Source organism: Hirundo rustica, chromosome 2, assembly GCF_015227805.2.
Source record: "Hirundo rustica isolate bHirRus1 chromosome 2, bHirRus1.pri.v3, whole genome shotgun sequence".
NCBI classification, from domain to species: domain Eukaryota; kingdom Metazoa; phylum Chordata; class Aves; order Passeriformes; family Hirundinidae; genus Hirundo; species Hirundo rustica.
In genome coordinates, this window is record NC_053451.1 from 29,930,347 (window position 1) to 29,954,800 (window position 24,454).

A 24,454-nucleotide genomic window follows, 5' to 3' on the forward strand; every position below is an offset into this window, starting at 1 on the left:
CAGCAATAATCCAGCAGGACCAAACCAAATCACTGCCTGGAATGCAGTCTGATGTAATACTTGGCTTCAAGTTGCTCCCATGACTCTCAGTTACACATACAGATACAGTCACCCACATTACACAGCTACTTTTGTGAACAGTTTTGTGAAATCTGTCAAAAAATTCAATGCTGCTCACACCAGTATCAACAGAAGGCATTACATCACACACAGTAAGCACACTGGATCTCTGAAGCTCAGTTAGATCTTTAGGAAGCCAAATACAGTTTTAAAACATAGAATGATGTTTATAAATATTTGATAGGAATGTCAAGGTCTCCAAAGTTCACCAGAGCTCATCAAGTACAGAAGTTTCAAAATCACTTTGGTCAGCTACATACTTTTACGGCTGCTCTACACGCATTCTCAGCATGGTAATGCAATTCTGCTGCACGGGCATGCTCAGGTACCACAACTAACACATGTGCCATCCTTTGGGAATCTCTGAGTTAATACAGCATCTAGTCTGGCATCCATCCGCTTTCGCAAATAACTCATCAAACCCAATTTCCCATCATCTTTGTTAACTGTCCCACAGCTGTGGGCAGAAAAATTCCCCAGGGGCCTGCAGCCTCTTTTCTCTCGCTTTCCTGACACTCCTATAAAATGCCCTCTGGTTTCATGACAGAAGGTACTGAAACAGGAGGAAAATGCCTCCATTTCTGCTGACTAATAAGCACGCCTCCACTCGGATGTGATGACCTTCCCACGACATGGTGACACAGTCATGACCTGCGCTCCTACAGCACCAGAAGTTCACCGGTGCCCACAAATTTCCTGTTTGTGGGCGCCACAGCCAGATCAGAGCAGATGCACCACGACACACAGCCTGAGGGTGCCGCACTGAAGAAAAGACTACATCATCTGTGGCCTTGAAATGCCAAGCATTGTCTTCAAACAGGACAAGAACCTCACAGCAGTTGGTGAAAAGAAAAATTGTTCATACTTGAAAATCCCTAATTGAACTTCATAGGTGGATAATAGACTTATGAGCTGAAACCAAGTTTTAATATCCCATGCCAACTAGGAATTCTTGTGTATTACATTTGGTATTCACTACCCATATTTGGTATTCGCTACCTAACTATAACCCCAAACTCACAGCCCTACCATCGACCCTGATGATGACTTCTACAATCTATAATAAGGATATGATATATGAAAAGAACCAGGCCATTTTCTTGGGTTTTCCACCTTTGCATTTCAGTGACCTTCCCCTTCTTTCTTCTAAGAATCTTGGGATACTACTAAATCAAAAGATAGGATGGCATGCATAATAATAGTATATATTTTCAATTTTAAGTATTTCATATATTTGTTCCAGTTAGATACCCATGGAATTATGGTAATGTAAATAGAAGAGCCTAAGGTGAATTAGTAGATGTTATTTTGAAACAAGGGTACACAAACAGATCTGCAGCCTCATTTAAACTGAGCGCAGAGAACGAAAAGTGGACAAAGGCACTACAGTAATTTAACCTATACAAATGCTGAAGATTAATCTTTTTCTATCTCTTTACACACCCTCCCTTAAAAGACAAAATTTCCATGCCCAAACTACTTTATTTCTTTCCACATCCTGCTACATCGTATCATTCATCAAAGGTTCATCAGCCTCATTTAATATATTTCAAGTTGGGTAGCTCAGGATGCTTTAACAAACAGGAACTTGTTTGAGCTTGGCTGGATTCCCTCAACTGCACCCTCATCCACCAGTTGTGGATGACTGGTACTAGCCAACTGTACAGCACTGTTCCTGAACAAGTAACAATTGTTAAAATAAAAAAAATTAGAGTTTAGGCTATGTATTGTTCTGGGCTACTATCAAAGGAAGCACTCGCATGAAAATACAAAAGCAGGAAACAGTAAAAAAGTACATTCTGCGGTACCAGCCCTTTGCCAGCTTCAGTCTTCACTGCGTACTGTATCACACCAATAAATAAAAGGTGCACTGTGAGCAGCTTTAAAGCAAAAACAAATGACAAAAAAACAAAACAAAACCTCAACCAAACAAGCAGCCACCTCTATACTCAAAAAAAAAAAAAAAAAAAAAAAAAAAAAAAAAAAAAAAGAAGAAGAAGAAGAAGAAACCCCAAGCAGACTGAAGACTAAAGGACTAAACAAATATGACAAGAAAAAAATCTTCACAAAGGTCAGTGTTGTCCCTGAGACAACATTTTTATTTCAGCTGTCAGCTTTGAAAGCCAGATATATACAAATGTCAGTAAATGCAAAAGGTGAAAATTAGTGCTCTTATACAGATACACTCACTGGCTTTCCAGAAATTATCTTTTTTTCTTTTTTTTTTTTTTAATTATGTACGAAGGTTATACTAATAAATCAAGGTTATAATAATAAATTATAGTAATATGAATTACAAAGGAAGAATACCAGTTTTATTAGCATGCTGATTTACTTACACAAAACTGCAAATTATTAATTTCCAGTTCACTTCTGGAGTCCTCCTCCCATCTTGCATGTCTCTGGAATGACCCAAACAGTACCAAGGTGTGGCTGGACAAAGAGCACCCTTGACATTTCTTCTGTGTGAGGCTCCCAGACAAAAATCAGCTCTTGGCAAATCTTTACTTTCCAGCAGGAGAACAGAACTTAAAATCACAATCCCCAAGAGAAAAACAAACAGGCTCGAAGACGCATATTTCAAGCAACACTGTTCACAAAGCTGTAAATTGAAATTGCTAACAACCATTAAAAATTTTAGCATCAGAACAGTTGAGAGGAAAGCTAATGTCCATACAAACAGTTTGAAGGCTGAAGATATGGGTGTTAAGTCTTTGAAATGGGTCTTTATGTCTCTGCTGACTTAGGGCAGCAGGTTTGTTGCAGAGCCCAGAGAGCGTGGCTCCTGAAACAGACAGGGGTCTGCACAAGCCTCAGCTTCCGAGCTTTGGGGTAAAACAGTAGGTTCAAGGCGGGAATATGTGGTAGGTGGCTCGGAAGGCTGTACCTTCCCTGTACCTCAGCAATGGGGAAAGGGAGAGGGCAGCGTGCGGCCGGGAGCTCAGGGTTAAAGGAGGCTGCGCCCTGAGAAACCTCGAGAGAGAGAGAAAACCCCGCGGGTGTGTGCCCCAGAGGACTCTTTCCCTTCATTCAAATGAAGCTGAAGAGCTCCTCTGTCTCCTTTTTGGACATAAACCTCTGGCATTTGTGGATTTTCCTGAGACAGTGAACAAAACATACACATCACAACACATAGCCTTCACTAACTTCTTCCTGACTGTTTCCATATTCTTTTTGATATGCACAAAGCATGTAAGAAACAAGCAGGCAATGCTGTCAAAGAAGCATACAACGCTCAAACATAAATTGAACCCATAAACACTATTTAGGCTAAAAATAAATCCCTGGAGACAAGATAAACTAATTGTAGACATTATATTTTGTAAAACATGCTTTTTAAAAAGAAAACACATTTTAAAATCAAACCGTGACATCTAAAACTACCCAGTTTTCTGTTTTCACATTAAAATGCATGAACGCTTTCAAAAGATTACAAAAATTATTTTGACAAAAAGATACTCATGATGATACGAGTTCTGCTGAGTAATTGGTATTAACATACCTATTTTCAGCAGTTTTGTGTGTCAAATCCATCACCTTTCAGCTTGTTTAGGCTGAGAACAATCCAAAACAACCACAGCGTCAACACTGTGTGTGAAAGTTCATTTCAGAGACAGAGAGCTTTGCAAAGCCTGACTGTGCTTTAAGCTTACTTTCTTCCCAAATTCAAACTAATTTCTCTAACAATTTTTCTGTAAGGAAGAGTCTGTGCTTTTGCAACTGCTCCACACAAATCTGTGTTATCTGTCCTGCTCAGAGTCACAGGCACTGAATTCCATTTCTGTTCTTAGTCATGCATGGCTCACTCCTCATGCCCACAGCATCTCCCATCACTCCCAGCACCGCAAGCGATGTACAGTCAAGCCTGACCTAATGTGCTCCCCTGGAACAGAAGGCAAAAATAAACACACAAAGATGGGCCAAATGCTAGCAACCCTGGGTTCAAATTTTACCCATCTTGCATAGCATCAAATAGGCCAAATGTTTGCAGCTTCACCTCCTCCTGGTCCATGTGACAGGCTCTTGTCGGTTTGTGTGTCTTTCAATTTCCATCTGACTTTATCGCCTGGCTTTGTTACTGAATACCTTATCAAGCCCCAAAAAGGTTTTATCAACTCTCAATTCAATCCAGTAATAGAATCATATATGCAGACCATTTAGAAAAAGAAGTTTCCTGATAAGACACTTCAGGAGATCTGTGCGTGAGCCTCCGAAACCCACTACTGAGGGCAAACTGAGGAAATACAATAGGCTTTCCATCTCTCACGTCTTGTGCTCTGTATAGCAATAGTGCATTTATGCCATAGTTTCCCCATTAATAATGCTGCTTTGTGTTAGCTGTCCTCAGATGCAGCACACCAAATTCTAGCTAGCAATTTGTTTCCAAACTCCCCCTTTTTCCTCCTTAAACACTGCTGGAGAGAGGACTTCAAAAGAGGAAACATCCTATGATACTAGGTCAATTAATCTCCATGTCAGCCTGAGGGCAATACAGAGGCAGGCAGAGGAGGAACTGGCAGGATGGCAAAGATAAAGCAGCTGAGTAGCACAGTTCAGTCAGGAACAGCACAGGGCTGAGCACGAGCTGACAGCCTCCCAGTACTGCCATGGCAGGAACGCAAAGCAGGAGAGTGATTAATTAGCTTGACAAAAAGGAAGAAAAACAGGATTAACAGCTATTGTTGATACCTACATGGATCCCCAACTTTTTTTTCAAAAACACTGAACTTGGCTTGGAAAATGGGCTTGGAAAAAACCTTGGCAGTGACTTCTACAATCGATAATGATACACTGCAAAGAAAGTATCAAGTGTATTAGGAATACATTTCTATGCCTCTGCTGGGGGAAACCTGCCTGCCTGAGGGGCACTCAGCTGCTGGAAAATCCTCAGCAACTGAACCAAAGTGCCAAGAAACACATTAGTAGGGAGAAAGTTGATATTGCCTCTGCAGAGGGCTGCCTGAAAAGTGCAATGCTTTTTCCTCACTGGCATCTCTAACCTCTCTGATACTTAGAGATGCTTCTGCTGAGTGACAGCAGTTATCCCTTTGTAAATGATGGGGGAGATTCCAGGGTTACTAGCAAGAAAAAAAATGCAGCTCCTGAAATTCCCACCTATGCCCCCCACATGAAGCCACAGATTTCTCTCCTACACTGAAAGAAACTGTTCAGGGTTTACAAGAGGAATAATTTTATTTAAAAAAAAAAAAAAATCCACTGACAATCCAAGCTTTGGTACTCTGGTAAGATCAGTTCCTTGGTCCCTTAAGACAAATACACCTAACCATTCACAGCCTCTCTGAAGCGCAGCTGCATGAATGTGATATACACCAAGCAGAAATGAACAGTTGCGGCAACAATTTAAATACAGCAGCCAATAAATCAGAAATCAAAGTGGATTTGAATCAAGCATACAGAGACTCTCCAGAAAATGTTTAAGGTCTGATAACGGTAAAAATGAAAACTACTGATTTAAGAAATTTAGTTTAGTTCACATCTATCCAACAGGCTACCACAGGACCATGTACATAGATTTAAAATGAGGCTTTTTTTATTCCATCACAGAGAAGCAGACAACACACAATGAAATAGGTACCACGAACCAGCTGAGCCCAGGAAGATGAACCCTGCAGTTCCTTTCAGCAGCTGCCATGGCCAGGAACTGCTCTGTGGAAGGCAGCTGTAGATCACAGCTCTGTGGGAGCCTGGTGACAAGCAGTAGGGACAACAAGCAAAGTAAGAGCAGAAAATTGTGCTCCAATGCATTTCTCCATGCCTTCTCTCACATGACAGACAAGTAAGAGACAGCCTCACCCTATCATTCATAAGGAGGTCTGGTTATATGTGTGACTAAAAACTCAAGTGAAAATCTTTCTCCATATTAAAAAACTTAAATAAAAATCCACCCATGGGAAAGTGCCACAAATTTGATATTCCAAGTGAGCAGAAGTAATAATAAAACATGTTAATTAATGATGGGGACAAATATTCCCGGTTCAAGAAACCTGAGAAGAACCAGTGATTAACTCAACAGTATCTCTGGGACAAATAATTTTCCTTTCCCCATAACTAATTTATCTTTTGCCAGTGGGGTGCTCTCATACATGGAGATTTAACTTTATGGCACATTACAGTTAAGCTGTATCATATTACTTGGTAACTTACAGGACAGGATCATTTACAATTTTGCCTCAAGGCCTCAGAATCCAGCTTAAAACAGACTCTGAAAATGAAATTACCCTGACCTGGCTAAATGCCAATCCCAAGGCCACTGCCCACAGCAACTTTCTTTTCCTCAGGCTACCTTAGCAGAACTTCTAATAATGCTCCTGAAGATGTGGTCTAACATTATCCATTTAATTGGATAAGCTCTTCTCATGACAATGAACAGAGACTGATACCAAGTAGTCATTCGCATCAGATATCAACAACGCTTTGGCCCGACTGTGGAACATCTGAGCACATTTCAAACACTTTACAAATACATGCCTTTGGCACAACAGGGTCATCAAGTTATTTCTATGACTGAAAGACAGCCAGTATAAATTAACAAAACATCTTCTCATACTTCTCTTTCTCACCTGGCTTGCCTGATCTCATTTTGGATTAAATTTTACTGCCTGTATTTGTTCAGTAAGTCCCAGGTCCTCCTCTCCGTGTCTCACTCTGCTGGGCACAGTACGAAGAGCTTGAGAGCAATGACCCTGCTCACAGTCCAAAACAAACCACACAAACGAAGAACAGCCCTGCCCCAATGAGGTACCCAGGATCACCCTAGAAGACTTCACAGTCCACCACACAGGTAAGGCACAGTGACAACTTGTTCCCATACAATAGCACCTCAAACATTTAAAAACCATTATTCAATACATCCTACAGGTTAAAATGTCCATCTTATCTAGAATGGCTGCCTGCCAAAAACTATCACAAAGCATCTCACATGCCCTTTTTGATTTCATTACACAACAGCATTTTCCAGACATTTAAAAATCCCCACAGTATGTGCTGGTTTTAAGATATAGCTGAAGATTGTCTTCACTATTCAGTCTGGGTCTGAGCTCTCTACTGAGCAGTTTCCTACAATAGCTTTTGTAATACACTGTATTTAATTTTGAGTGATGAGTAGCAGCATTTTACTCAACTTCAATACCACACATCAGCAAGGCATTCAATCACTTTATTTTAACAACAATTTGTTGTTCAGACTAGAAATTCAGGTCTGGCAAGCTTTTTAATATGCATGAGTACATTTCATAGAAAGCAAAGAGCACATTTCTCATTCTGCTCAGCATGTTCAAGTCCCATCTTCTTTGCAGAAACGGACCACTTTGAAAGGAAAACCCTTGAATTAATACAAAAGGGTATCTGAAATCCAGCAGCTAACACTGATAAGCAAGGTAAAGAAACCTGGGGTAATTTCTAAACCTCCATTAGAGATGGGATACTAATTTTTCAATTTGCTGTGAAACAGATTTCAGAAACATAACGGAAAGGGGGGAAATTGCACATTACCATGCATGCAAGGAAAATGTTTGAAATATCCTATTTATCTTCCCTCTCTAAGGGATGTGAATTCTTTTGTACTCCTTGATGATGTGAATCACAGATCTGCATTCTGGGAATCAAGCCTATTCCCATTTACCAGGGTAATATGATCATTTAGCATAATTAACACATGATATTCCGTTACTGCCATGGACTTGGACCAGACCTGAAATGTAAATATTTGCCAAACTGCACATCCCAGTGCCCAGTGCTACACAATGGTGTAACTTAACACACACACTTAATTTGCTTTCTCTTCTGGGAGCAGAGTTAAGGCTGCTGTGGGAATTCTCGCTTTCATAACGTGAGGCAGCTTAAACATTATAGATGATGTTACATTAATTCCTGCAGTATCAAATTTTAAAGGTGTGGAAACAAGATGAAAGAACTCACAATACAGCAATCATTTCAAGTGGCACAAGAATGAACAGAAAGAAAAGTCCTGGAACAAATAACAACCATTTCAATCTTCCCCAACTATCTTTTCCCTAGTGTACTCCATCACCCAGCTCTCCCAGGACACAGCAATCAACAAAACACCATTCTGTGTGATTCAGAGCGTGGCACACATGCAAAAGGTAATCAGAAAAATCACTGCAAGATGTAAACACACCGCAGCCTTCTGGAGAGAAATTTTATGACCAAGCCAAGACTCTTTATAACAATCTTAAATTCTACAGCATGAAATTTCATAGGTTCTTTATCTTACACACTGTAACGTCGTGTCTCATCTACTACAAATACAGATGTTACCTGTGTTAATGCCCAACACCCCCCCACCTATCTCTTCATTCTTTGTTTTGCAACAGAAATACCAGGAAGGTATTCACATCTGTGCTGGTTTGGGGGTCAGTTTTCTTCACAGTGGCTGGTATGGGGTTATGTTTTGGATTTGTGCTGAACAGAGGGTTGATAATATAGAGATGGTTTTGTTGGTGGTGAGCAGGGCTTACGCAGAGCCAAGGCCTTTTCTGCTTCTTGTATTGCCACGGTGAGGAAATTGGATGTGGGAAATTGGGAAGGGACACAGCTGGGGACAGCTGACCCCAACTGACCAAAGGGATATTTCATATCATGTAACATCACGCTCAGCATAGCAAGTGAAGGAAGAAGGAGAAAGGGAGGAAGACTGGAGAGATGGTTTTTGTCTTCCCAAGTCACCATTACGTGGGATGGGCCCTGCTCTCCTGGAGATGGCTGAGCACCTGCCTGACCACCGGAAGCAGTGATTTAATTCCTTGCTTTGCTTGTGCTTGTGGCTTAACCCATGAGTTTTCCAGCTCTTACCTTTCCAATTCTCCCCCCAATCCCATTGGTGGGGGAGTGAGCGAGCAGCTGTGTGGGGCTTGGAAACCACAAACATGTCCAATATCAAATGTACAGGTTTTAAGCTAGTTCCATACCTCCTATCACTGATTTTTCTCTTGGAAACACACAAGTTCTACAAGTGAAATTTTCCATAGCAGTCAGACAACAGAACTATTGCCTTGACATTGAAAACCCCCTCAGGATATTTCCCAGTTCTCTCCTAAATAAACAGCATCCCTAAGTCAATGCATCTTTGCAGTACCCCCAAGACTAAGCAGTTGAGTAGCTTCACCTCTGATGATTTACAGAGTAGAGGAAAGCTTCAGCACTCCTTTTTCGTAGCCTCACCTAACATTCTTAGCTTCTCCCAGTCGCAAGGAGACTCTTTCCCTTCACAGATCATAATCTCTCATCACTCATCCCAAAATGTACAACAGTAGATGTTCTTTGCCTGCAGCTGTCATGACAAGTTTTACACAGCAGCACAGAAGTATGAAACAGTTCTTGGCAAGCCTAGTACCGGAGTAGACTATTAGCTCTCTGTTGCTCTCACTGCTTGGATTTATCAAACTACACTCCTTGAGCTCTTCGCAGAACACATGCACTCAGCAGAAAGGTGGATCACCCTGCTTTCCCTAAAGGAGCAGAAGTTGCTGCTTCTACTGCATCACAAACTTAACGAAAGGTAAGCAGTGCCACATCTTCCACTCGCTCCTAGGCAAGGTTAAAACCCTGAACACAGGGAATGTAAAAATACAAAGCAATGGGCCTGCAGCTGTACTAAGACACCAAACCCCAGGGTAGCCCGGGGTTCCTCCAAGATGAGTCTATTTTTCTAAGCCTGTTTATAGAACTACCCTTGCACAAAAGGATAAAACTTACGCGGACTAACGAAAGTGCTCTCAGTAGGAACATTGTTTCACTCCTCCCTGCTTCCTTTCCCTACAAATGTCACAGCCATGTAAAAAAACAAAGGAAGAGGAATATTTGCATAAAATGAAGAAGATAATTATCCTCCTCCATTACATTTCCTTTGGTACTTATGGCAGCACTTGGAGACAATCCCAACAACAACCGTGCTACTCTGGACTCTCTCAGCATTTACGGCAAGAAAACAACAGATTACAAAAAGGTTTTGTAAGGGCTCAGTGTTGGACCAACTCATCTTCCCTTAAGGTCAATGTGAGCAGTATAAAGGATAAGGCTTCATGACTCCAAGAATCCTTCACAGACATCTTACTTACTGAGGTAACTGGATGTACACCAAGGAAAAAGTCGCAGACCAAACCTGGAAAGAAGAAGAAGAACAAAATGAATTTTTTTTGTCCTTTGGACCCACTTCCCACCACAAACATAATCAGCTTAGGAGGACAGAAAGGAGAGATTTAGGGAGATTTAAAAAAGCAAACAGGAAAAGGTATATCAAATTCCACCTGCTCCTGAACAAAAGGAGTAAGTCTTAACACTGGTCTCCAGGGTATAATATACTGATTTGATCTGGACCCAAGTTTAAATAATGGCAATAGGCAAAATATTAAAACATGCTTACAGAAACTAAAGGGAAAACCGAGATCATGGGGAAAAGCAAAACCTGTGTATTTATCAGAAATACTAGTCAGAAAAATCCAGTGCTTCTATCCCTTGGCATTTAGGTCTCCTATTATCACCACAATTCCTGATGACCTACTTACAGCAGCCAAACTAGAAATTAAGCAAGGCCCTTCCTCACAAACTCTCCTCCAGTAGCCTTGCTCTCTGACTGGTGCTTCACCTTTGCTTCTAGTACAACAAAGAGTCCTCCGCCTCTAGGACAACCAGTGAAGGCAAAACCACACAACAGAAAGAACCCCACCTTCTCAAATTCATACAGCAGCTTTCAAGCCTCTAATAGCATCACCCCAATGTCAGAAGGGTGCAACAGTTAGCAAAGTGAGACTAGTATTTCCTTCAACCACATGCAGGAAAAACATGGAACAGTGCCATCTCCACTGTTTAAAAGCCCGTCAATATTATTGCAGCTGCAAACAGAAGAAGAAGTACAGACTAAGTTTTTTTTTTGTGATTATTCACCAAAATTGGTCAATGGAAATGTTTCCATCGTTCCATTGCTGTTGATTTCGAAATGAATGCTTTCCCTTTGCCTTGTTCACTGTCTCAAGTAAGACAATGAAACATCGCTGTTGATTTCAGGCAGTCTGTTTACTCACTTGCTTCAGCACACGGACATTTCAAGAGATGATGCACATCACTTCTGTACATCTTTGTTAAAGTGAACTAATGCTGTATGAACTCATTACCGGTATCAGTCTCCATGGCGAGCACTTGCAGGCATCCCCCCAACCTAACCTAGCGCCTCAGTGACACAACAACTTCAGCCACTGAAGTCCTCACACTGAAGTCAAGGGTAGCTAAGCAATAACTAATAAATAATAAAATAAAATATGTATTTTTTAAAAAAAATCAGGAATTAGATTAGCCAAGACTCCCACAGTTCCATGGTGTACACGTGGGCTAGTTAGTCAAACTGCGGTCACACACAAAGTGCTGTCAGCTACACTTACAGATGAACTTTCTTCACCACCGATGTAAGCCAGTCATGAACACAGCACAATCTGTAGCAAAGGCAGAAATGGTCTGAGAGGAGCACTCCAAGTCATGTAATCCTGTAAAACAGGTAGCAGTCCTAGCCATGTCAGAGGTACACTGACTGGCTTGACAAAAGCCAGCTCTACATAGTAAAATTAAGAAAGGGAAATGAAATGCCTGCAAGAAAACTGTTAAAGAGGTCTTGTTGCTGGCAAAGGTAAACATTAATAATAAAACCAAAGAAACAAGACTCTTCTGACAGACCAGAAGTGGTGAGAAGAAAGTTCATGGAACAGAATTGAAGAGCTCAGTTCATGCTCCCCACAGATTCACTACATGGCTTGGGTAGGTACAAGATTGTTGCACAAGGAACAGCCACTCTGCAAATCCTTCAAGAACTTGAATCTTTCACTAAACAGTTGAACTGAACAGGTTGTCTGGCTGCTGAGTACAGTTTTTTACAAGAATAGGGAACTGTACTCAGCAGTCAGGCGACCTGTTCAATCCACAGTTCAGAGCAGAATAAAGTAAGGAGACAAGTCTCCCTTCCAAAGCACAAGTCCTATAACATGAGGCCTAACAAAACCTCGAAGAAGAAAATGCTGATCTTTTCTCCTCTGGAAAGCTCAGTGACTGGTAGGCACTTATATCCTCCTAGGTACATCACCACACCTCTCCCCTAAACTAAAGCATTCTTGTCTTTCAGTTTCTCAAACCATAGCCCAAGGGCAAGCAAAGTCTGTTTGCTTTTGTAAATAGGTGCTTTGGACCAATGTCATCATCACAGCTAAGTACCTACTTTGGTTGTCCTTGACAGTTTCGAGTTTGCCACGGGGATATTTTGTACCCAAAGCATGAGATGAATGCATTTTATTAATAAAATTAAAACCTCCAGCTCTAACCACTTACAGATCTTTGACACAGAAACTGGGCTGCCCAGTGATACAAGCAGAAATAGTCTGGTAGTGATCTTCTACTAAAGACTTAAGAACAACACAGAGCAATGAACATCATTCTCGGTATCTCTTGAAAGTAAAGTAGGGAGATGACTTAGTACCTTCAAAACAAACAAGGGCCTTAAGAAGATTTTGATAAATTACTTTCAAATTTTAAAAACAGAGAAACTAAAGAGTACTTGCTAAAGCAGGGAAAAAGATGGACATTCCTAAATGAAGCAACATTTCTCTTTAAAAAGCCCTTTAAAAACATTTCAGAAAAAAACACCTACATATCTAAATTACTTGGATCAATTTTATTTCCCTTTTGTGGTTTAATGTAGAAACAGCAAAGAAGAAAGGGACTAAAGACAGCAAAATTTTTCTGCTCTTCCCATAGAATGAACTTCCTCAGCTTTTCAGAGGAACTGACAGAGAACAGAATAAGAAGGAAGAACCGAAGATAGAGGCTAAATAGCTGTGAAAAACAATCTATGATGAAACACAAGCAGGACATTTTGTTTTCATAAAAGAAAACAAGATGCAATAGATTGCTTGGGTGTCTCTGGAGAGTAGGAAACTGAAGGTGGATTCTTCAAGGCAAACTGACTTTAAGAAAGATGTCTTAAGAAATTATTTTAAGGAGAACCAAATGAAACAGAGTTTCTTGCATAAGTCTTGTGAGGTACTTTGTGGTGACCATTCACCAGGAAAACCGTGCATCAACATGGAACTTAGAAAACTGAAAGCCATACAGATGAACTTACATCGGTGTGGGAACTTACAACTCTGTTCTCATTTCCTCCTCCTGGTTCTCCCTAGAAAACCCCTTCTCTACCTCATGGTCCTTTTTACTTTGCCTTCTATATAACTAGAATAGAGCACACATCCAAAAAGCTCCAGTTCTCAATGAAATCCCTTCCTCTACAGATGGTCTTCAGATAGGATCACTGGTGTCAGCAATTACTTTTACCATGGCCTTCATATCCTAATCTCTGACCATATTCACCTGGAATACTGTCCTAAGTCTTCCCACATGAAACAGGAGAAGTTTCAGTGTGTAGGATTTAGCTGATCTTCCATCCTGGGATCCTCCCCCTGTGAGGGGAATATACTGGGAATTTTCCCAGAGTTGCAGTTTTTCCCTCTTGATCTTCATCTTTGATGGCACACAATATCTTAGCATCAGGTATCTGTGCTATTTATATGCTCCCTATAGGTGCCTCTGCTGCTGTCCACAGTGCCCCAGGTTCTATGAATGCAAAGTCTTGCCAGTCCAGCTGCTTTCTCCACTGCTGGGAAACAGATCAGCAAGAGCTTTTCTAACACTCAGAGCCACTGTTACTTGGCAAAACTTTGTGAGACAGCACAGCAGCACTGGAGAGATCCAAAAGCTCTGATGTACGAAAAAAAACCACTTAATTTATACTTGGAAGGTTTCCTTTACAGGCTTTTAGGCCAGTCATTTAGGTTTTTATTTTACAAGGAGACATGCTCCCATCTGCATGTCAGCACAGGTCCCCTCTACAGCCAGAACCATTATCCCATTTCCTTAATGGTATTTCGTCCACATGTATATAAATACATATAAACAATACTGTGCAGACTGTCCTCCAGCAGAAACAACATACTAGGCATTCCCAGAACACTGCTTTCAACCCTTCACAACTTCAGCTGCACTTTCTTCAAACAAAGTCAGGTAACAACCTTCATTCACATATGGTTACAGTCTTAAAATAAAATGGAATGCAAAGCTGATTTTAGGATAAGTATATATTTACAAAATCAAGGAACTGCTTAAAATAAAGCTGGATGAACATACTGGGCAGAACCACCTTACACTGAACTGTATGCAGAGCTGTGGCTAAAAAACAGCAGTAGAGAAACAGAAAGGAAAGTATGCTTCCAAAAGCATTCTTCAATTATTTAACCTTTAGAAATGTGCAAATGAAAACAAAAAGTCTCCTTGCCAGTGCTCAACATGAGTTTGGAGTACAGCTGCAATCACCATAAATGTGATTGTCAGCACACTACATACAATAAGGCACTCGAGGAAACAGCACTGACTACCCAATTGCACAAGATAAGTCACTTGGGTTCTTCCCACCGATGTCCTAAACCCAGGATTCCTCCAACTTCAAGCTTTGCCTCACTCAATCCTCCAGGTCAAATGAATTTAATTAAGAGTGAAATTAAAGGAAATATAGGAGAGTTCACAGAGCCCTCTACCCTCTAGGATTTGCACTGATCCCTCTTCCCGAGAACAGAGTCTCAAAATTTTGAGCTAAACCTCCTTCAAACCAGCTGACAGGGTGTGACATTTCAGCTCTCTGTTCAGCGTACCACCTCATCCTTCCTTTTCAGCCCTTCCTCCCAGGGGAGGACTGCAGACTTCCTCTCCCTTAGCCTAGTGCCTCCGCAAGGCTCCTGCCTTCCCACCCACTCCCCCTTGAGCTCCTTCTCCAGTCTAGCCCTGCCTCCTGCCCAGACACGCCGCACAGAGATAACGCAGCTCCTGTGGTCCTGTGCCTGCATGAGGTTGATGTATTCCATCGTACCCTCACTCTGAGCTTACACAGACCAATCCAAGCACTTGTAAACCAGGGAGGACGGCCCAGGGTGAAGGCAGCTCTACTTGAGCAGTATCAGAGTAGAAACTAAAGCCCAGTTAACACAGTTCAGCTGATTCTAGAGACATGCAGTGACTCGGCCTCAAAAATACCATCAGCTTTTCACTAGTTAATGCAGTTTGTTTCCCCTTTTGCACTTGTAACAGGGATCATGGAAATAAACACCCAGCTATTAGTCACTTCCACCTTCAGAAATATCGGGTGTTAGAACAGTGTGACAGCGTCTGCGTTAGAAAGGAGAACTCTGACAGCAAAAGGGAAAAGCCCTTTCGAAAAACTTATATAATTTTTCCTGTTATACCTTTTGAAACAAAGATCAATGCAAACTTAAAATCTTTTAAATGTATGGTGCTACTTCGGTGTTATCATAATATTACATCATTATAGTCACATCACTGTAAAGAAATGCTGCTCTTAATTAATACCTTTGTCCACTTAAAGGCTTATCGGAGCATATGTTTATGATTTAGTCTGCCCCATCTGCCTGGCTATCCCTACAACATGCCTGTCCATTTTATACTCTTGATTTTAAAAGCTTTTATAACAATAGAACTGTTTCACCCCTCCTCAACAGGTGGTATAACTCACTAATACATCTCACAAAACACAGCTCATTACTTACTCAGGACCTCACATTTCCTATCTGTTCTTTCTTCCATGTGAAGCACAGGTGCCTCCTTTTTTTACTGGACTTGCAGACAGTAACACCTTGCAGCAGCTGGGCTTTGCCCAAGGATCACGCCTCATTCTACAAACTGTAGCCCTCAAGGTTTATTTTTTGACAGCAATAAATGCAAGTGTTTGGAATACCATCAGAAAACAGAGGAAAAGGTGAGGTAGACCTTGAAAGACATTTAAGCAACAGTGCTGTTCAGCTGTATTAACACTTAACTCAGAGACATCACCTTCCCAGAAACACCTGTGCAACGAGCAAAGCATCCAGCATCTTTCACTGGAGAAAAGAGTCCAGCCTCATGACAAACACACTGCAGAAAACATGTCACTGAACCACAGAAAGTGACCCACAGGACAGATTTGATGGGTTTTTTCCCCAGGAAACACAGCAGTGACATTTAGCAATGCATGTTTCGTTGAGGGAGGCTACAAGGAGTAGCAGAAACAGCCTCTGGAAGTCAGTTTTAGGAGATCAGGAGAGATGAAGAGGAAGTGCAGAGTGCACTAGTGATACTTGTAGTCTCCAATAAAGTATCTTGTTAACACCTGAGTAAAATATACAGAAGTTTGTATCTTCCCAACAAGTACCTCTCTCCAAAATTAAATTCTAACATGCATTGCACTGAGCGAAGAGACGGCACTTCCTGAGCACATCCCTACTTTTCCACAATTCCACTACCACGTAGAGAGGAAAAGACAAATACCTATTTCTGATCCACTCACATTGTCTGGGTATTGCTGAGATGGCCTTACCAGGCTTGACTCAATCCTAAGGTGTGTTAACAACTACAGCACAAATGGGGAAATGATCTGCTGCTCCTGGCATCTTTATTCCATTTTCTAGAGAGTCAAAGAAGATAACCCTCAGGTAAGAGCTATTCCCTGGCTATACACTGTCTTCCCCCAAGCTCAGCACCACGCTTTATTGTCATCACACCTTCTACATGAAATTTGAAAGAACGTGGTTTGATCTATTCCAGAACACATCTTGAAGTGATGTTACACCAAAAAGACACTGTGTACTTTGAGAATCATTAAAGGAAAGTGAGTTTACAAATACAAACCATTCCCCTACCCACACACACACCTTCCCAGAAGAAGTTGTGAGCATAGTGAGGAAAGTTTTTAATTTAATTTCTTTTAGCATCTTAGCAACACGTCAGCATCCTAAAACCTTCATTTCTTCACCTGAGGTATTTACAAGTATTGCCATTGTTTTACACTCCTCCTTCCTTCTCAGACCAAATGGCTGCTTGATCTCAGGATCAGAGAATTCATGTTGGAGCAGGCCTGTGGGGGTTCCATCATGCTCTACCTTACACAGGGTATGAGGTCACAATAGGACTTCAGCCTCTTTGGCCTTGAAAACCAAGGACAGACATTGCATAACTCCTCTGAGCAACTTGTTCCAGCATCTCACTGTCCTCATTGCTGGAAATGACATCTATCTTGAACCTCATTTCAACTTTCCTTTGTTGTCCCTCATGCAGTCACCATATACCAAAGTGAAGCTCTGTCCTCTTGAGAACCTCCTCTAAAGTACCAGAAGGTCTCTACAGGTCCCATCAAAGCTTTCTCCTTTCCAGGCTGAACAAGCCTAGTTCCCTCAGTATAAAATCCTCAGGCTGTACCAGGGCTCTGACAGCACTGGAAGGCCTTTAAATGCTCTCTTAGCCTCACATCCACCCCTGCTCTCTGCTCATGGCACCAGGAACCCCATTTTAGCTCTGCCTGTGGCCTTCAGTGCCTGCCCAACCTGTGCTGTGGCTGTGCCCTGCCTCCAGCCACGTGTGTGAATCCTGGACCCCGTTGATGATAATCACTTCCTTGGGTACTGGCTGCAGTCTTATTAAAACAGTCCTGAGTATTGTCAGCAGCCTTCACTTCCAGGGCACAACACTGCCTCATGCTCAGCTTCTTTAAAGCATTCTCATCTCTTTTTCTCATGCATCAATAAATCTAGTGATATTCAAAGTAGAAAACTAACAGGGCACCAGCCATTTGCAAACAGCACGACTGAAATATGACAAAAGGGGAAAAGTAAGATGGGTTTTCCATTGTAAAACCCAAGTACCTCGGGAATATTAACATACAACTTCTAAAATAAACAGTCATTTATGCTCCAGCTCTCTCTAGAGTAATACCAAAACAAAGCCTTGGGCTCTCTAGGGCAAACTTGCTAGTTTCACTTGTGACACAAATGTGAAAGTGACTCCTCCATTCAGTGCTGCTGCCCCAGTGTTGGTTTGCTATTTTAATTTGTGCTCTTCCTGTGTTTCACTTTCCTATTGCAGTTTTTTGTTTGTGTGTTTGGGGAGACAGGGGTTAAACACTAAAAATACACAGTTGTGATGGAAATACCCTCATGGACAGGCTGAGGTTTGGCATGCTTTGGAAGAAAATAACTTAAAATAGCACAGAAAGCAAAGACTGTGGGATATGCATCTCTGATAGCTACTTTCTGCTAAAATAACAAAAATAGCTAAGATAACACTGACATTCACCATTAACCCTCTATCCTGCTCAACAAGGCCATTATAATCTCAGAGCTTTGCCTGAATAATGCAAATGACATTGCATTTATGTTCTGACCCCAAGGTCTTCTTATGCAGCTTTATTAATGAGAATTAGGTTTAAAGAAAGTGCAGGTACCCAAAACCAAGCTTGCCACAAGACTTACAGCCTCATTATAGAAAAGGCTTTTTCTGTAGAATTTGCAATTTGATCATGACATGTCTAAAAATATAAAAGAGAAAGATCTGGAGGCAGAAGCTATATTAGCTCCATCAGTTTTCATACTTGGAGCTCGGGAAAAATGCAAAATGGAAGAAAAGGACATAAAATTGCAAGGACCGTTTTTGTTTTTTTTTTCCTTTTTTCCTTGGTGTTCTCAACATCACATTGATAATTTACCTTTTGACATTCTAAAAGTGATTGAGCACTAACTTTGGCCCCACATTCCATGCCAACACAACTCATACCAATGCACACTTCAGTGGCTGCTCTCCTTTGCAGTTATACACCCTGGCTACAAAGGACTCCACTGCCAGCTTAACAAACAAACCATTAAAACAATTTGTGGCACCTGTTACTAACAACTTTGCTACAGGAACATGTTAAGGTTTGGCTTCCACAGGCAACGTTTAGGCCCATCTAGGAATGGGCCAAGAGCCCAAACAAACTGCGTGATTTGACTCCCATGGCTGTTCTAGAGAATATTTAACTTTTACCAAGACATATCCCAGGTGACTTGTGCCCAGGTCTTAAAGTAAGTTCAGTGCAGTCAGGTGGGAAAATCAGGTGTCCCCATTCCTGTGGTTCAAAACACAGGGTAAAAGCACAGAACAAAACAGTTGATAAAATGATTAAGCAGAGAAATGCAGCTCACCCTTCTAGTCTAATTTTTTCCTTAACACAGCATCCCCATACCACAGGTCTTCCCCCTTGCCCATCAGAAATCCCTGGAGCTGAAGGCCTCCCCGAGAGGCAGAGCTCACAGAGCTCCCACCTCCCACGGTGGCAGGCGGATATCCAAGACTCGGCAAGAAAAAGTTTCCAAAAGCTCGAACAGGAAAAGGCCACGCTGGAGTCAAGTTTTACATAAGAAGGGGGAAGGCAGGAACCGCTGGCACCACGTCCGCGGGCGGCTGCCGAGCGGAGCTGTCAGCCCCGGGCGGGCTCGCTCCCATCCCGGCCGGGCGCAGCCTCCCCCTCACGCGTGTCCTGCGCGCTCCCAGCCCCTCGCTCCCGCCGCACCTCGGGGGGAGCGCAAGGCCACAGCAGGGGCGGCCGCAGCAGGGGCAGCCCCCGCCTGCAGCAGCGCTGTCCCAGGGGTGCTTTTCCCGGCGGCGGGGACAAATCCATCCCCAGCCGAAGCCAGCCGCTCCCGTGCGGGATGAGCGCCGCGGGCTCCGCGGCCGAGAGCAGGACCGCGCACGCAGACGCCGCCGGGCTCGCCTCATCCCTCTGAACTAACTTTCCTGTTTCCGCAAAAATCACACAGGCACCGGGAGGGGGGGGAGGGGGGGCGCGTGTGGTTATTGTTTCCAGCAGACACTCCTCACCCCTAGGAGCCACCCGCACCCCCATCCCGCCGGGACCCCGCCGCTCCCCAGCATCTCCAGCGGCCGGGCCGGCATCCCGCGACCCCCGCGACGGGCAGCCCCCGGCACCCCCGCCCCGCGCCGCCCTGCTGCGGCCGCCTCCCCTCTCCCAGGGCCGGGAATCGCCCGCAGGTCCCCGCCAGCCCTCGCCCCCCGCGGCGCCGGGGCTCACCCGCGCGTCCCTGGGCCGGGCCGGATGGGGCCGAGTGCTGGGGGAGCGGCGGAGGTAGGGCAGGACACGGCCCCAGCTCCTGCCAGCGGAAACGGGAGGAGGGGCTCGGACCGGCGTTACCGAGCGGGGAGGAGCTGGGGGCGCTGCCCAGGGGAGGCTCCAGCCCCGCGGAGGAGGGAAGGGAGGGATGGAGGGAGGGAGCGGTGCGGGCGCGTTCCTTCGGCGCACCGCGCCCGCTCCATCCCGCGCCCTCCGGAGCCCCTTTGGCAGAGCTCTGCCCGAAGCTCGCCCCGCTCCCTCTGCCGCCCGCGGCACCCTCCGGGAAGCCGCCGGGGTGGGCGCCAGGAGCATCCCTCGGTGCACCCCCTCAGCCTCCCCCTGCCCCGAGGGAGCCGCGGCTGGATGTGTGCCCCGGGCTCGGGTAGGCAGGGCTGGTGCCCGTGCCCGCAGGCGGCCCGGAGCGCAGCCCTGACCGCCGCTGCGAACGCCAAACCCGGGCTGAGCTGCTCGGTGGTCCGAAGCCCACCACAACTGCCGGTGTTGCTATGGCTTCTAACACAGCGGGAAAGCGTGTCTGAGCGCTCCTCTGAGCTTTCTGAGGTCACAGCAGCAGTTGTAGACAAGCGTGGGTCGGTTCTCTTCTCCCAGGTAACAAGTGACAGGATGAGAGGACGCAGTGTCAAACTGTGCCAGGTGAGGTTTATATAGGAAAATAGGAAATATTTCTTCACTGTAAGGGTGTTCAAACATTGGAACAGATTGTTCAGGGAAGTGGTCGAGTCACCATTCATAGAATTATTCCAAAAAGTGTCTATGGTGCTTAGAGACTTGTTTTAGCACTGGACACAGCAGTCCTGGGTTTATGACAGGACTCCTGGAGGTCTTTTCCGATCTTGATGATTCTTACCTGTGGTGCTCTGAGAGACAGGGCCATAAGGAAGATCTGACATGGTATAGAAAGTCCCGACCTGCCTTCCTCTGGGTGTCAGAAGTGGAAGTGGAACAAAAGCTTAATGAAGTCAACTTTAAGAACTCTCTCCAGCAGAACACTCTCTTGAGTTGTCTTAACAGAGCTGCGGAAGATTCTGGCATGGACCACAAAGTGAAGTGTTACGTCCCAGGCAAACAACCTAGAGCTGAGGCAGAGGATGCCTACAGAAGTAGAGCAGTGCAGTTATGGACATGGGCCTCCTGAGAGGAACTCTATTTTACAGTGTATGAAGAGCAACTCAAGGCTTTACCATAAATGTTTTTGCAGAAGGAAGATCTGTTTCACATTCCTAGGTCCCCCGTGTATTCTCATTTCCTTCTCTGGTACTGTTGCTGTCACACTTCTCAATTCAAAGTGATGTCTACATCAAATATATTCTCTTGTACCTTCCATCATGTCTTAAGTGGATTTTTATAAACTGCTTGGTTCAACAGACTCAAAGCATCCTGGTAGCAGTGCTACCAGCAACACAACTGTCATTTGCTGCATGTTTGTTTCTCTCCCTCCCAGAAGAGAAGCATATGCAGCAGCTCTCTTGTTAGTCATTTATTTACGTGCAGAAATACACAAACATTCCTGTGTGTTTACCTTAAAGCAAGCAGTGAAGGAAATATGTCTTGCAATGGAGCAAGAGATAAAGAGACCTGTGGAGAGAACTTGTTTTGGTTCCTTGCTTGCAGATTCCAAGAAGAGTCCATCTCCTGGATGCTGTAGCTCTAATGCAGCAAATCCCATTACACCTGAGGACTGAAAGATCTTTATTCCAGAATTCCAGAATTGATGCCAATCTTTAAATAACTTAAACTTTGGAAATAAACAACCACTTCCTGAAAGGCAAGCAGCACACTAAGTCAGCAGACAGTGAGAACACATTTGATACATTTGGTGGTGGTGTTATTGTTGGTCAGTTGTTCACTCTAAAGGAAACAGCATGATATTGTGCTCTTTACCTGTTGAATAAGCAAAGCAGCTTCATACCCAAGTGTATGGGATTTCTATAGTTCAAGTCAAAGTGAAAAATCAATATGTGAAATCAAGTCATCATTTGGTGTCTGCCTTGAAAAAAAGGTAAAATATGCACAGGAAAAAAATAAAACATATATGGGAGCTTTGTGTGAGCCTGATCATTTAGGGAAGAGCTTGAGGATCACTGTGAAACTCAGGACTGGAGTGACTGATACTGTAGATGTACTTTGTCCTGAGGAAACTGCACTTATCTGCAGGTCTCTTCTCAACTATGCCAGTAAGTTTAGGAAAGTAATGTTAGACCTGTCTTTGAGCTTCAATTAGCTACCTTCCACATGCCACCAAATCTAAATCAGAGGCACTCTGATGTTCTCCATACAATGAGGAACAGAAGGAGTTGCACTTCATCAGCATCTTCTCCCAGGCAACCAGCGACAGGATGAGAGGCCACAGTCTTAAGCTGCACCAGGGGGAAGTTTAGGCTAGGCATTAGAAAAATGGTTTTCATAAAAAGAGTGGTTCAGCATTGGAATGGGCTGCCCAGGGAGGTGGTGGAGTCACCATCCCTGGAGGTGTTTAAAAAAAAAACGGATGTGGCACTTACTGCCACAGTTTCGTTGACAAGGTGGTGTTAGGTGATAGGTTGATAATCTCAAAGGTCTTTTCCAACCTCGTTAATTCTGTGATTTTGTGTACCTGAATCCATGGCATCTGACCAGTCCTGAAGGCTACATGCAGCTTCTGAGAACAGCTTTGAGTAGCTGCATGAGGCATCTAGAAAAGGACTCTTTCCATTTTAATTCATAGGATGTACCCCCTCTACTGTAATAGCAAGTCTGTGGCTTTGGTCCCAGCCACCCACTTCAGATGAAATCATAACATGGCAACAGAGCTGAGTGCTGTGGGGAAATTAAGGAGGTTGAAATTCAAAGTCTTTGCTTCTCTTTTTGACAGAAAGAGATTATCCATCTAGACTTTCTAATTTTTCTTATACTCAGGTACAACATTGTCACTGTTGTATTTTGCACCTGAAGGAGATGAGGGGGATGCTTTTCTCTAAAGATGGTCTATTAGTTTTCCTCAGAATCAGCACGAATACTTTTGTGGCTCATTTAAGAGGCCAAAATTGTATGAATTACAGATTTGGAGTCTTGACTAATTACTGAACCAGCATATGCAGTTAAATGGAGGCAAACACGGCTTCCAGTGTAGTAGATCTGCATCTGTAGTAGATCTGGCTTCCCAAGAGGATTGGGACTGCACCATGGTCTGTGGGGTTATGTACAGAACTGTGGTCAGCCTAAGCTCCTGACTAGCCGTCCCTCATAGAGAGTACCTCTGATCTTGCAGTTTCATTCCAAGCATGCAAGTTGTCTGTTGCTTTCCTGCTTGGTTTTGTTGTAGACTCTGCTTGCAGGATTGGTGAAACAGCATGATCCCCTGGCAGCTTCTTGAAGGCACAGTATATGTTATTTCTGCCCCTTCTACAGCTCAAGAGGGTGTCTTCACCTGTCTGAATTAGCGCTTATTCTTTGCTCTAACCACACAAGATCTTCAACTCCTTCATCTGGTCCAAGATATTAAAGAAGCAAGACAAAAATGAGCTGGGTAATGGGGAAGAGAAGGACACTGGGAAACATTGCACTAAAGGTTAAAGCATGTGTGTAATACTCAAGGAAATAATGATTCTTGGGTCTAGATACTGAAGAAGAGATTTAAATCCCTACCTTTGCCTCTAGGCCTACCTACGTGTTTTCTTTGTTGGCAATGTCAGCTTAAGAAGTTGCCACCCCCTCACCACAGATACATGAATAAATTCAAATGAACTTGTCTTACCTGAAGTGTTCCTTTTTTGCTTTCAAGTGAAGATGAAGGGAGGACTCCTGTCTTACCTTGTTCTGTGTTGCTTAGACCCATGGTCGGTCTTATCTCAGAAGACTATCAGTACATGGAATCATTTTAGTAATTCAGTTTGACATGATTCCACAAGCAGGAGTAGCTGCACAAATTAGGGCTGATAAACTGCAACACGTACATTAGGAAAAAAAAAAAAGGAATCAGTTAAATGGAAATTTTTAAAGTGCTTTGTCATAAAGAAAACATGGATATTTAGGTCTCTGTTTTGTCACTTTACCTTCTAAGGTCTCAGTGTTGTGGCTGTAAAGTGACCAGGGGAATCAGCTTTTAATGTTTTTTCCTTTGATTTTACAGCAAGTTCTTAAAGGTTAAGTTAATAATTCTGGTATTTCTGCCCTAGCAGAAATTAAACTTGTAAGGCACTCTGACATCCTCATTTGTTGTTGGTTCTTTTCTTTAGAGTTCAATTTAGCCTTTTCTCTTGAAACTAGGCTCTTTTTTTTTTACATATGCTGCTATTTTGTGTTTGTTTTGCTTTATTTTTAGCAAAATTGCAGCTGGCTCTT

General features: G+C 43.2%; 1 protein-coding gene across 3 annotated transcripts in view; it reads right to left on the reverse strand.

Annotated features, from left to right (window-relative positions):
* Window positions 1–21,670, reverse strand: part of TSPAN9 (tetraspanin 9) — a 179,098-nt gene extending 157,428 nt beyond the window's left edge. The window contains exons 1-2 of one of the 3 annotated variants that reach the window (XM_058419320.1): window positions 21,654–21,670; window positions 10,218–10,261 (exon numbers count right to left, since the gene is read on the reverse strand). The gene's annotated coding sequence lies outside the window, so the exon portion shown is untranslated. Of the gene's footprint in view, window positions 1–10,217; window positions 10,262–20,074; window positions 20,218–21,653 lie in introns of those variants that run through there. The other 2 variants (XM_040055569.2, XM_040055567.2) reach the window with 2 other exon arrangements.
* Window positions 21,671–24,454: the final 2,784 nt, after the last annotated feature.